Source organism: Tamandua tetradactyla, chromosome X, assembly GCF_023851605.1.
Source record: "Tamandua tetradactyla isolate mTamTet1 chromosome X, mTamTet1.pri, whole genome shotgun sequence".
In the NCBI taxonomy this organism is placed as follows: Eukaryota; Metazoa; Chordata; class Mammalia; order Pilosa; family Myrmecophagidae; genus Tamandua; species Tamandua tetradactyla.
In genome coordinates this window covers 92,546,749-92,559,290 of record NC_135353.1, presented here as the reverse complement: position 1 = coordinate 92,559,290, position 12,542 = coordinate 92,546,749, and the positions used below count along the sequence as shown (strand labels likewise).

General features: G+C 37.3%; 1 protein-coding gene and 1 pseudogene across 4 annotated transcripts in view; one reads left to right on the top strand and one right to left on the bottom strand.

Annotated features, from left to right (window-relative positions):
- Nucleotides 1-12,542, top strand: part of ATP7A (ATPase copper transporting alpha) — a 320,386-nt gene that overhangs the window by 34,889 nt on the left and 272,955 nt on the right. The window lies entirely within an intron of this gene.
- On the bottom strand, nt 4,489-6,047 carry LOC143670265 (serine/threonine-protein kinase Sgk3 pseudogene; annotated as a pseudogene).

Here is a 12,542-nt window from a genome sequence, read left to right as displayed (position 1 = left end):
GTTAATGTGCTGTATTACATGAATTGATTTTCTTGTGTTGAACCATCCTTGCATTCCTGGTATAAATCCCACTTGATTGTGGTGTATAATTCTTTTAAGGTGTTGGATTCGATTTGCTAGTATTTTGCTGAGAAATTTTGGATCTGTGTTCATTATGGAGATTGGCCTGTAGTTTTCCTGTCTTATAGCATCTTTACCTGGTTCGGTATTAAAGTAATGTTATCTTCACAAAATGAGTTAGGTAGTGTTCCTTTTTCCTCAATGTTTTGGAAAAGTTTGAGCAGGATTGGTGTTAGTTCTTTTTGGAATGTTTGATAAAATTCCCCTGTGAAGCCATCTGGTCCTGGGCTTTTATTTGGAAGCAGATTTTTGGTGACTGATTGAATCTCTTTACTTGTGATTGGTTTGTTGAGATCTTCTAATTCTTCCTGTGTCAGGGTTGCTTGTATGTGTGTTTCCAAAAATTTGTCCAATTCATCTAAGTTGTCTAGTTTGTTGGCATACAGTTGTTCATAGTATCCTCTTAAGATTTCATTTATTTCTTCAGGGTCTGTGGTAACGTACCCCTTCTCATTTCTGATTTTGTTTATTTACATCCTCTCTCTTTTTTCTTTTTCAGTCTTGCTAGTGGCCCATCAATTTTATTGATTTTCTCAAAGAACCAACTTTTGGTTTTATTGATTCTTTCTATTGTTCTTTTGTTTTCCCATTCATTTAACTCTGCTTTAATCTTTTTTATTTCTCTTCTTTTATTTGCTTTGGGGTTAGTTTGCTGTTCTTTCTCAAGTTCCTCCAGGTAAGCTATTAAGTCCTTAATTATTGAAGAACAATAATTAAGAAAAAAAACAAGAAACAAGCTCTTTCTTGTTTTTTAACATCAGCATTTAGGGCTATACATTTCCGTCTCAGCACAGCCTTTGCCACATCCCATAAATTCTGATATGTTGTATTCTCATTTTCATTTGTCTCCAGACAGCTACTGATTTCTCTAGCAAATTCTTCTTTGACCCACTGGTTGTTTAAGAGTGTGTTACTTTATCTCCATATATTTGTGAAAGTTCTCCTTCTCTGGTGGTTATTGATACCCAGTTTCATTTCATTGTGATCAGAGAAAATGCTTTGAATAATTTCAGTGTTTTTAAATTTATAAAGACCTGTTTTGTCCCCCAGCATATGATCTATCCTGGAGAATGTTCCATGAGCACTAAAGAAGAATGTATATCCTGGCGTTTTGGGGTGAAATGACCTATAAATGTCTGTTAGCTCTAATTCATTTATCAAGTTGTTTAACTTTTTTATTTCCTTGTTGATCTGTCTGTTTGTTCTATCTATAGAGGAGAATGGTGTATTGAAGTCTCCTACTATTTTGTTGAAACATCTGTCCCTCTCTTCAGTTTTGCCAATGTCTGTCTCATGTACTTTAGAGCTCCTTGATTGGGAGTATATACATTTATGATTGTTATTTCTCCTTGGTGAATTCTCCCTTTCATTAATATATAGTGTCCTTCTTTGTCTCTTATGACTTCTTTACACTTAAAGTCTTATTTTGTCTGATATTAGTGTAGCTACTCCTGCTTTCTTTTTGTTGCAATTTGCATGGAAATCTTTTTCCATTCTTTCACTTTCAATCTATTTGTATTCTTGTGTCTAAGATGAGTCTCTGGTAAGCATCATATAGCTGGATTATATTTCTTAATCCATACTGCCAATCTGTATCTTTAATTGGTAAGTTTAGTCTGTTAACATTCAAAGTTATTGAAAGGGCGTTTCTTGATCCCACGTGGTGAGGTAGTGCGGTGATGCATTGCAGCACAGGTGTAGGTGCAGGTTGGGGATGCTATGCTGGTGCCTGTGAGTGTGGGTGCCCAGTGGCAGCGAAGGATGTGGCTGTGTGGGTGCATGGGTCTGAGGGGCAGGGCCCTGGCATGCACTGGTCTAGAGCGTGGAGCCCCTTTGTGCACATGCACAGAGGTAGGACAGCTGGATGGTGTTACGCCTGCATGGTCTGGGGGCAGATGTGGCACAGCTGTGTGGGACAGTGTTTTCCCAAAGCTGGGTGGGGGGAAGTCTGGGGACCATGCATGTGTGCAGATCTGGGAGTGCTGTAAACTGATGTACCTGTGCACAGAGCTCATGGGGGGCAGGGTAGGGCTTTGCGACTGTATGGGCTGGGGGCATGCATAAGCCTGGGTATAAAGGTAAGTGCCAGCAGCATTTATACACTGGTGAATGCCTACTGGAGGCAGGGACTGGGAGGCTGGGCTTGGGAGGGGTGGGGCGAGACTGTGTTTGCACAGGAGAGGTGGGCTGGGCTGCGGGTTGTGGGGTAGGTATGTGTGTGAGGGGTTGGTGGGGCAGGGGAGCTTGGAGCACGGTGGTGGGGGAGTGGGTGATGGTGTTCAGGTGCGTGGGGTGTGGGGTGAGTCGCGGATTGCTGGGCTGCACTGTTGAGGGTAGTACCTTCAAGGATCCTGTTTGGCTTACTTCTTGGTCCCAGTCTTCCCATCCCTGCACTCCTGAGTGCTCCAAGCTTTTGCGTTAGGCTGTTTGCAACATCCGGATGGTCTCGCTTCTCAGTTCCTCAGCTTTTGCAACCAGGGCCTCCCCACAGTGCAGAAGACTCTCCCAGGTCACTTATATCCTGGAATTGCTGTCTCAGTTGCCCTACTGTCCCTTCTCTAGCTGTTCCTTGGAGCAGAGTTGAACTCAATCTATCCTATTCACCATTTTCTCAGAACTCCTCTTTTTTTTAAAATATTTTTTTTTGTAAACCTTAACAAACAAACATGCAAACATTCTTTTCTGTTGTTGTTGGTTTTTTTTTGTTCAAGCTTTAATTTATTAAACCAATTTTTTTGACAGTCTTATTTCAGGTTTTATTATGCTATAAGGATTTGTATTTCTTGTGATCTAAGAAACATCAAAATTTTATTTTAAATTTGTTCTTAAAAATATACAATATTGCACTTTCATTTTTGGCAGCTGAATTAAGTAATGGCTGAGTAAAGAAAAAAATGCATACAAGAGGCTACAGTTTTTATTTTGTTCTATAAGAAGCAGAGAGCTTTGTGTAAAAGCAGAACTTAACAGTGGTGCCAAATAAACCAAATATTTACAGTGTAGATATTAGTCTTACCTCTGAAGGAAGATTCAGTGTATTGGATGTAAATACTGTTAATCTGACAAAAGCATTCTCTCCCTTTCCCTTCCCCCAGCCCCTTTCTGCTGATCATTTATTTTTAAGCCAAAGGGGATTGGTGTGAAATATTTTTGTGATTCTTTCTCTAGAAAAATACTCTGAAGAATGCTAGTTCTTGGAGCATCTAAACTGAGTCAATAAATCCTTTCATAATAATGTTTCCTACATGACTTGAAAAACTTCCATCACAAGCTAAGCATCAGGATTAAGCATTCTTTAGTTTTTCTGTAGCTATTCTATTTTAAGGTTACAAATGCACAAGTTAGTTGATATGCTACATTTTAGGATACGTTTCCGGTACTTTTTTCTAAATAGGTAGGATGCAAAATATGCATCTGCCTGAATTATTAACTTTGTTAGATAGTAATGAAACTATATACCATTTACATTGACCCAGAATTTGATATCCTACTTTCAAATTCCCAATTAGAAAGTTCTAACATTTTTTAAAAACTTATCCAAGCAGGAAGACAGTTTTGAAGCAGCTATTTGCAAAGGCAAATCTCAAGATTTAGACCTACTTAACAGTGTACAAACATTCAAAAGACCAAAAACTAACAATGTGAAAATAAATAGAATATATTTGTAATATAAATACATGACACATAAACATTCATTTTTGGCACCACCTAATAAAACATCCAGTAATAGTTTGTTACCCTTCAGATACTTGGGCATACTAAAAACTTCTAACTACTAAACTTCTTTTCTTCTAGAGAAAAAAATAATTCAGAATTTTGAATTGATTCTTCAAAAGCAAAGGATTTCCTTTTGTTAAATCTTAAATGATCTGCAGAATGAATGGTTATTTAAAGTTTTAGCTAGCAGCCAATGTGTTAACTATGCCTTTACATTTTAATCCTACCAAGAAATGATAATTTCAAACAGTGATTTAATCTGGAAAGATACGGTTTCTTCTTAAGCAACCATTGTATCAAATGCATAGTTTTGATTTGAAAACAAAAGTCACAGTGGATAGTTACAAAGGCATTAGAATATGTTAAATGAATTGAAATAGAATGTTGAAAAACAGTCTATTTTGGTTAGATGTTAGTATAAACTTAGAGGGAAGAAAAACAGTCAGTAGCAAAAAAGTTTTCTTTAAAATAGGTTAATGCTAAGAATAGTGGTTTTTAAAGTTTCTGTTTAAAAATAAACAAGAATTGTTAATAAACAAGAATACAAATTTTAATTCAAAATTTAGCTCTTTGAAATGCCCTATTTTCTTGCATACAGCAGAAAGTACATTTTTCATAGTTTTCAACATGACATATAAAAATGAGGCACTAGTTAAAATGTATTTTTAATATATTCACAAAAATAGGAATTTCAGTCCCATCCCTAGGCTTATGTCTGTTCAATGTTTTCCGAATGGCAAACTGTTCACAAAAATAAGTCTTCTGAAGGAGGTGCATAAGAGAAACCCAGGAAGGCATTGTCTGCCTCCATTACGCTGGCATTCACTATCGAATAGTCAGAAAACACACACACAGAATATGGAACTGTTTCTTCTGTAAATGCTGCATCAAAAATTCTTGATATATGATTCAGCCACATTAGGATTAAATGGGGGTGGGATCTTCTTTTGCACAAGGTCACTCCAGTTTAGAGATTCAGAAAAAGGATGATTTTGAATTTCAAGAAAGTCTTCTTTGGCGCCGAGTCGATTTTGCCTGTCTTTATCTAGGAGTTCTTCCAGAATGGACCAGGCTGTGAGACTCACTCCTGGCCTCAAACTCAGGGGCTTGTGAAGAATATTGTCATACATTTTAGCAACATCTTGATGATAATAAAGGAGGCAACCCATAGAGCATTTCATACAGAATAGCACCAAGGCACCACCAGACGACAGTGTTGTCTTAGGGCTGTTTTCTGATGACTTCAGGAGCAAGGTACTCTGGTGTCCCACAAAATGTTGTGGTGTCAGAAATAGCAATTCCTTCTTTACAAAGCCCAAAATCTGTTAAGACAACATGTCCTACTGAATCCAAAAGAATATTTTCTGGTTTTAAGTCTCTGTACACTATTTTGATGGAGTGCAAGTAACCCAATGCATAGCAATTTCAGCGGCATAAAACCTAGCTCTGTGTTCAGGAAAGGACTGTTCTCTTTGTAAATGAAAGAACAGCTCCCCTCCATTAACAAAATCCAGAACAAAATAAAGCTTTTCACTTGTTTGGTAAGAAATATTTCAAGAGCACATTACGTTCAGCCATAATATGTTTTTGCTTTTTTCTGTTGAGGACTATTATTTTCTGTAACACTTTTACAGCATAAAACTTTCCATCCAGTTTACATTTTGCAAGAAGAACCTTTCCAAAGCTTCCTTTTCCAATACTTTTAAGAACTCAAAGTCTGTTGGTTTTGCATGAAGATTTCCAGATGGTCCCAGGTTGATGTTCTGTGAGGTAGAGTGTAGCTTCTGAGTACTTCTTTCATCCTCATCTTCAGATGGATCTGACTGATGTTTTAGACTGTCCATTTGAAGGAAAGCTCTGACATCTTGATGATTATAAAGCTCTGGGTACATAACTAAGTTCTGAATGAATTCATTCAGTCCTACTCTTTTTTGTTTAATAAAATCTGAATAAAAATTATCACCACATATTCTCTTGGCAGGAATCTTAAGGACCATAGCGGGAAACTATTTCTTTAAAGTGTTATAAAGCTTATCAAATTCAGCATATCTCCTGAAGACAAACCACTCACTCCTGCCAACTGAGACCAGAATTTTATAAACAGTAAACCTCTTCTTTATCTCTCTGTGTTCATCAGAGCTGGGAATGCTAACACTTGGGCAGCTTTCCTTGTAGTCCATGGTATAATCTCTTTGAGTTTAGTGCCTTAAAAGGATACCAAAATTGAGTCTGAAGAAACAGTCAGCAGCAGAAAAAACAGAATCAACCAGTCCAAAATATAAAACCTCTTGAGGTAATGTTCAAATTCCGTCATGCAACCTTAACTGGCTCCACGTGGCAGCGTCCCAGCGCAGCGGGTGCTGAGCCAGGCAGACTTGCACTTCCTCCTTCCTGGCAGGGCTGCTGGGCGCTGCCGCTTCCTCCCTGACACACTTCACGGCCAGCAGTGACTCCCCTCGCAGAGCATGCCGGCGGCCCGGGAGAACCCAAAGAGAGCCCGGGGCCTGCAGCGCCTATTAAACCAATTTTATACATTTTTTAAAATAGAACAAATGTTAGTCCTCTGTCTGTTGTAATTGCATTCTAATACCTCCATCCCCACCCCCCATTCTGGTCTCTGCGTTTTATTTTGGTTATTTTATTTTCATTATTTTTGTTGTAGTGCAGAAGTTTTAAATTTTTATTCACTCAAATCCTTCACTGCTTTCCTTTGTGGTTTCTTCTTTTTCTTTTCACTTCAAAGTTTAGAAATATATTCCCTATTCAGAAATTTGATCAGTATTTGATTCTACTTTCTTCTAGTTTTTCTTCCATAATTTGACTTGATTCTTTAATATTTATACACTCAATCCAAATGAAACTTATCTTAAATAATGCTGTGTCTTTTTCCAGAAAGTTCAAATCAAGTGTAAAACTTCCTACAATTCACTAAGTCAAATAAATGAAAGTGAAATTTACCCAAAGGTATCTTGGGACCTGTGAGACCTGGGGATGGGTGTGGGAATCAGAGTTTTCTCTAGTGTTCCATGTTTCTGATGAATGGGCAAGGTTGGGAATTACTTGTCAGGTCAATCAGAGTCCCTTCAGAGGAAATAGAATGAACAACTGTTAGAATTTTTCTTTTTTTAACAATATGAACATTCTTTTTTTTCCATCACATAGTTGTATATTCATCATCATGATCATTTCTTAGAACATTTGCATCAATTCAGAAAAAGAAATAAACAGAAAACAGAAAAAAATCATACATACTGTATTAGTTAGGGTTCTCTAGAGAAACAGAATTAACAGGGAACCTTGCAAATATAAAATTTATAAAAGTGTCTTACGTGACCGCAGGAACGCAGAGTCCAAAATCCACAGGGCAGGGTGTGAAGCCGACGACTCTGATGGAGGGTCTGCATGAACTCCACAGGAGAGGCTCACCAGCCGAAGCAGGAATGGAACCTGTCTCCTCTGAGTCCTCCTTAAAAGGCTTCCCGTGATTAGATTTAGCATCACTAATTATAGAAGACACTCCCCTTTGGCTGATTACAAATGGAATCAGCTGTGGATGCAGCTGACGTGATCATGACCTAATCCTATGAAATATCCTCATTGCAACAGACAGGCCAGCACCTGCCCAATCAGATAAGCAGGTACCACAACTTGGCCAAGTTGACACACGTGCCTAACCATGAGACATACCATACCCCTTACCCCTCTCCTTCACCAATCACAAGCATTTCAATCTACTAAATTTATTTTAACATTTGTTCCCCCTATTATTTATTTATTTTTAATCCATATATTTTACTTATCTGCCCATAAGTTAGATAAAAGAAGCATCAGACACAAGGTTTTCACAGTCACACAGTCACATTGCTAAAGCTTTATCATTATGCAATCATCTTCAAGAAACATGGCCTCTGGAACAAGCTCTACATTTTCAGGCACTTCCCTCCAGCCTCTCTGTTACACCTTAACTAAAAAGGTGATATCTATTTAATGCATAAGAATAACCTCCAGGATAACCTCTCGACTCTGTTTGGAATCTCTCAGTCATTGATACTTTATTTTTTCTCATTTCACTCTTCCCCCCTTTGGTCGAGAAGGTTTCATCAATGCCTTGATGCTGAGTCCCAGCTCATTCTAGGATTTCTGTCCCACGTTGCCAGGAAGGTCCACACCCCTGGGAGTCATGTCTCATGTAGAGAGGAAGAGGGCAGTGAGTTTGCTTGTCACGTTGGCTGAGAGAGGCCACATGTGTGCAACAGAAGAGGTTCTCTTGGGGGTGACTCATGCTTAATTTTAAGTAGGCTTATCCTATCCTTTGTGGGGTTAAGTTTCATATGAACAAACGCCAAGATTGGGGGCTCAGCCTATTGCTTTGATTGTCCCCTCTGCTTGTGAGAATATCAAGAATTCAACTTAGGGAAGTTGAATTTTCCCCCTTTCTCACCATTCCCCCATGGGGACTTTGCAAATACTTTTTATTCACTATTCAAATCACTGTGGGATTTATCGGGACATCACTCTGGACAAACCTATAAAATCTTATGCCCTACTCAAGGTTCCAAGTGTTAAGGTGTTCAATTTAGCTGTCCGCATAAGTTATATTAGGAAATGTACTGGTTAAAATATAAATTTTTATTAATAAACATTTTTTACTTTATTCTCACACGTAAGTTGAAGTTTTAAAATATGAATTGCCATCTATTTTCAACACCCTGCAATATTGACATTCCTTTGTTCTTCCTCATGCAAAAACATTTTTTAATTTGTACTTTTAGTCACTATCATTATATACTCTAGGCATTCCTAGATTATACCATGTAAGTCTTTATTGTCTACCTTTCCTTCTGATTTCATTCGTGCCCCCAGGCCTCCTCCCTCTATCATTCTCACATTCAGCTTCATTCATCATTCTAATATTATTGTATTACAGTTAGATATTATTGTGCTATCCATTTCTAAATTTTTACAATCAGTTCTGTTGCACAATCTTCATCTCTTCTGCTCCAATTACCCAATATCTACTCTATCTCCTGGTGGTCTGTGTTACCATCTGAAATTCTCCAAGTTCATTCACTAATGTCAGTTCATATCCGTGAGAAGATACAGTATTTGACCCTTTGTTTTGGCTAATCTCATTCAGCATAATGTCCTCAAGGTCCATCCATGTTGTTACATACTTCATAACTTTATTCTGTCTTACAGTTGCATAATATTCCGTTGTATGTATATACCACAGCTTGTTTAGCCACTCATCTGTTGATGGACATTTTGGCTTTTTCCATCTCTTCGCAATTGTAAATAAAGCTGCTATCAACATTGTTGTGCAAATGTCCGTTTGTGTCCATACCCTCATGTCTTCTGAGTAGATACCTAGCAAAGGTATTGCCGGGTCATATGGCAATTCTATACTAGGCTTCCTGAGGAACCACCAAATTGCTTTCTACAGCAGTTGTACCATTTGACATTCTCACCAACAGTGGACAAGTGTTCCTCTTTCTCCACATACTCTCCAGCACTTGTCATTTTCTGTTTCATTGATAATGGCCATTCTGGTGGGTGTGAGATGATATCTCATTGTGGTTTTGATTTGCATTTCCCTAAGTGCCAGTGAAGTTGAGCATCTTTTCATGTAACTTTTGGCCATATGTATTTCCTCTTCAGTATCTGTTCAAGTCTTTTGCCCACTTTGTAATTGGGTTGTCTGTCTTTTTGTTGTTCAGTTGAACAATCTGTATATTTGGGATACGAGACCTTTATCTGATATATCATTTCCAAATATTATCTCCCATTGTGTAAGCTCTCTTTTTACTTTCTTGAGGAAGTTCTCTGATGGACAAAAGTGTTTAATTTTGAAGATTTCCCATTTCTTTCTTTCTTTCTTCAGTGCTCGTGCTTTGGGTGTAAGGTCTAGGAAACCACCTCCTATTGTAAGATATTTCCCTACATTTTCTTCTAACAGTTTTATGGTCTTAGATCTAATGTTTAGGTCTTTGATCCATTTTGAGTTAATTTTTATATAGGATGTGAGATATGGATCCTGTTTCATTCTTTTGCATGTGGATATCCAGTTTTCTAGGCACCATTCACTGAAGAGACTGTTCTGTCCCAGGTGAGTTGGCTTGACTGCCTTATCAAAGATCAATTGACCATAGATGAGAGGGTCTATATCTAAGCATTCTATTCGAGTCCATTGGTCAGTGTATCTATCTTTATGCCAGTACCATGTTGTTTTGACCACTGTAGCTTTGTAATATGCCTTAAAGTCAGGTAGCATGAGGCCTCTGACTTAATTTTTCTTTCTCAGGATATTTTTGGGTATTCAGAGCCTCCTGCCCTTCCAGATAAATTTGGTTATTGGTTTATCTATTTCTGAAAATTAAGTTTTTTTGGATTTTAATTGGTATTGCATTGAATCTGTAAATCGATTTAGGTAGAATTGACATCTTAACTATATTTAACCTTCCAATCCATGAACACGGTATGCCCTTCCATTTATTTAGGTCTTCTGTGATTTCTTTTAACAGTTTCTTATAGTTTTCTTTGTATGGGTCTTTGTCCCTTTAGTTAAATTCATTTCTAAATATTTTATTCTTTTGGTTGCAATTGTAAATGGAATTTTTTTCTTGATTTCCCCCGAGAATTGTTCATTGCTAGTGTATAGAAACACTACAAATTTTTGAGTGTTGATCTTATAACCTGCCAGTTTGCCATACTCATTTGTTAAGTCTAGTAGTTTTGATGTGGATTTTTCAGGGTTTTCGACATATAGTATCATATCATCTGCAAACAGTGAGAGTTATACTTCTTCCTTTCCAATTTTGATGTCTTGTATTTCTTTTTCTTGTCTAATTGCTCTGGCTAGAACTTCCAATGCAGTTTTGAATAGGAATGGTGATAGTGGACATCCTTGTCTTGTTCCTGATCTTAGAGGGAAAGTTTTCAGTTTTTTCCCATTGATGATGATTTTAGCTGTGGGTTTTTCATATAAATTCCCTTAAGCATGTTGAGGAAATTTCCTTCTATTCCTATCCTTTGAAGTGTTTTCAACAAGAAAAGATGCTGAATTTTGTCAAATGCCTATTCTGCATCAGTTGAGATGATCACGTGGTTTTCCTGTTTTGATTTGTTGATATGGTGTAGTACATTAATTAATTTTCTTATGTTGAACCATGCTTGCATACCTGGGATGAGTCCTACTTAGTAATGGAGTATAATTCTTTTAATGTGCTGCTGGATTCAATTTGCAAGAATTTTGTTGAGGATTTTTGCATTTATATTCACTAGAGAAATTGTTCTATAGTTTTCTTTTCTTGTGATATCTTTGTCTGGCTTTGGTATGAGGGTGATGTTGGCGTCATAGAATGAGTTAGGTAGCCTTCCCTCCTCTTCAATTTTTTGAAGAGGTTGAGTGGGATTGGTACTAATTCTTTCTCGTATATTTGGTAGAATTCACATGTGAAGGCATCTGGTCCTGGACTTTTCTTTTTGGGGAGCTTCTTTTTTTTTTTTTTTTTTTTACATAGGCAGGCACCGGGAATCGAACCCAGGTCCTCTGGCATGGCAGGCAAGCATTCTTGCCTGCTAAACCACCGTGGCCCGCCTTTTTTGGGGAGCTTCTTAATGACTAATTCAATTTCTTTACTTGTGATTGGTTTGTTGAGGTCGTCTATTTCTTCTCAGTCAATGTTGGTTGTTCATGCCTTTCTGGGAAGTTGTCCATTTCATCTGCATTGTCTAGTTTATTAGCATAAAGTTGTTCATTGTATCCTCTAATTACCTCCTTTATTTCTGTGATGTCAGTGGTTATGTCTCCTTTTCCATTTCTGATTTTATTTATTTGCATCCTCTCTCTTCTTTTTGTATACCCTGCTAAGGGTCCATCAATATTATTGATTTTCTCATAGAACCAACTTCTGGTTTTGTTGATTTACTCGATTGTTTTCATGTTCTTGATTTCATTTCTTTCTGTTCCAATCTTTATTATTTATTTCCTTTTCCTTGCTTTGGGGTTAGTGTGCTGTTCTTTCTCTAGTTCTTCCAAGTTGACAGTTAATTCCTCGACTTTTGCCCTTTCTTCTCTTTTGTTATAGGCATTTAGGGCAATAAATTTCCCTCTTAGCACTGCTTTTGCTGCATCCCATAAATTTTGACATGTTGTATTTTCATTTTCATTTGCCTCGAGATATTTACTGATTTCTCTTGCAATTTGTTCCTTGACCCACTGGTTGTTCAAAATTGTGTTGTTGAACCTCCATATATTTTTGAATGTTCTGGCACTCTGCCTTTTATTGATTTCCAACTTCATTCCTTTATGATCTGAGAAAGTGTTTTGTATGATTTCAGTCTTTCTAAATTCATTGAGAGTTGCTTTGTGACCCAGCATATGGTCTATCCTTCAGAATGATCCATGAGCACTTAAGAAAAAGTTGTATCCTGCTGTTGTGGGTGTAATTTCTATAAATGTCTGTTAAGTCTAGCTCATTTATTGTATTATTCAAATTCTCTGTTTCTTTGTTGATCCTCTGTCTAGATGTTCTGTCCATTGATTAGAGTGGGGAATTGATGTCTCCAGCTATTATGGTAGATGTGTCTATTTCTCTTTTTAGTGTTTAATACATGTATTTTGGAGCATTCTGATTCAGTACATAAATATCTATGATTGTTATGTCTTCTTGTTGAATTGTTCATTTTGTTAATACAAAGTGTCC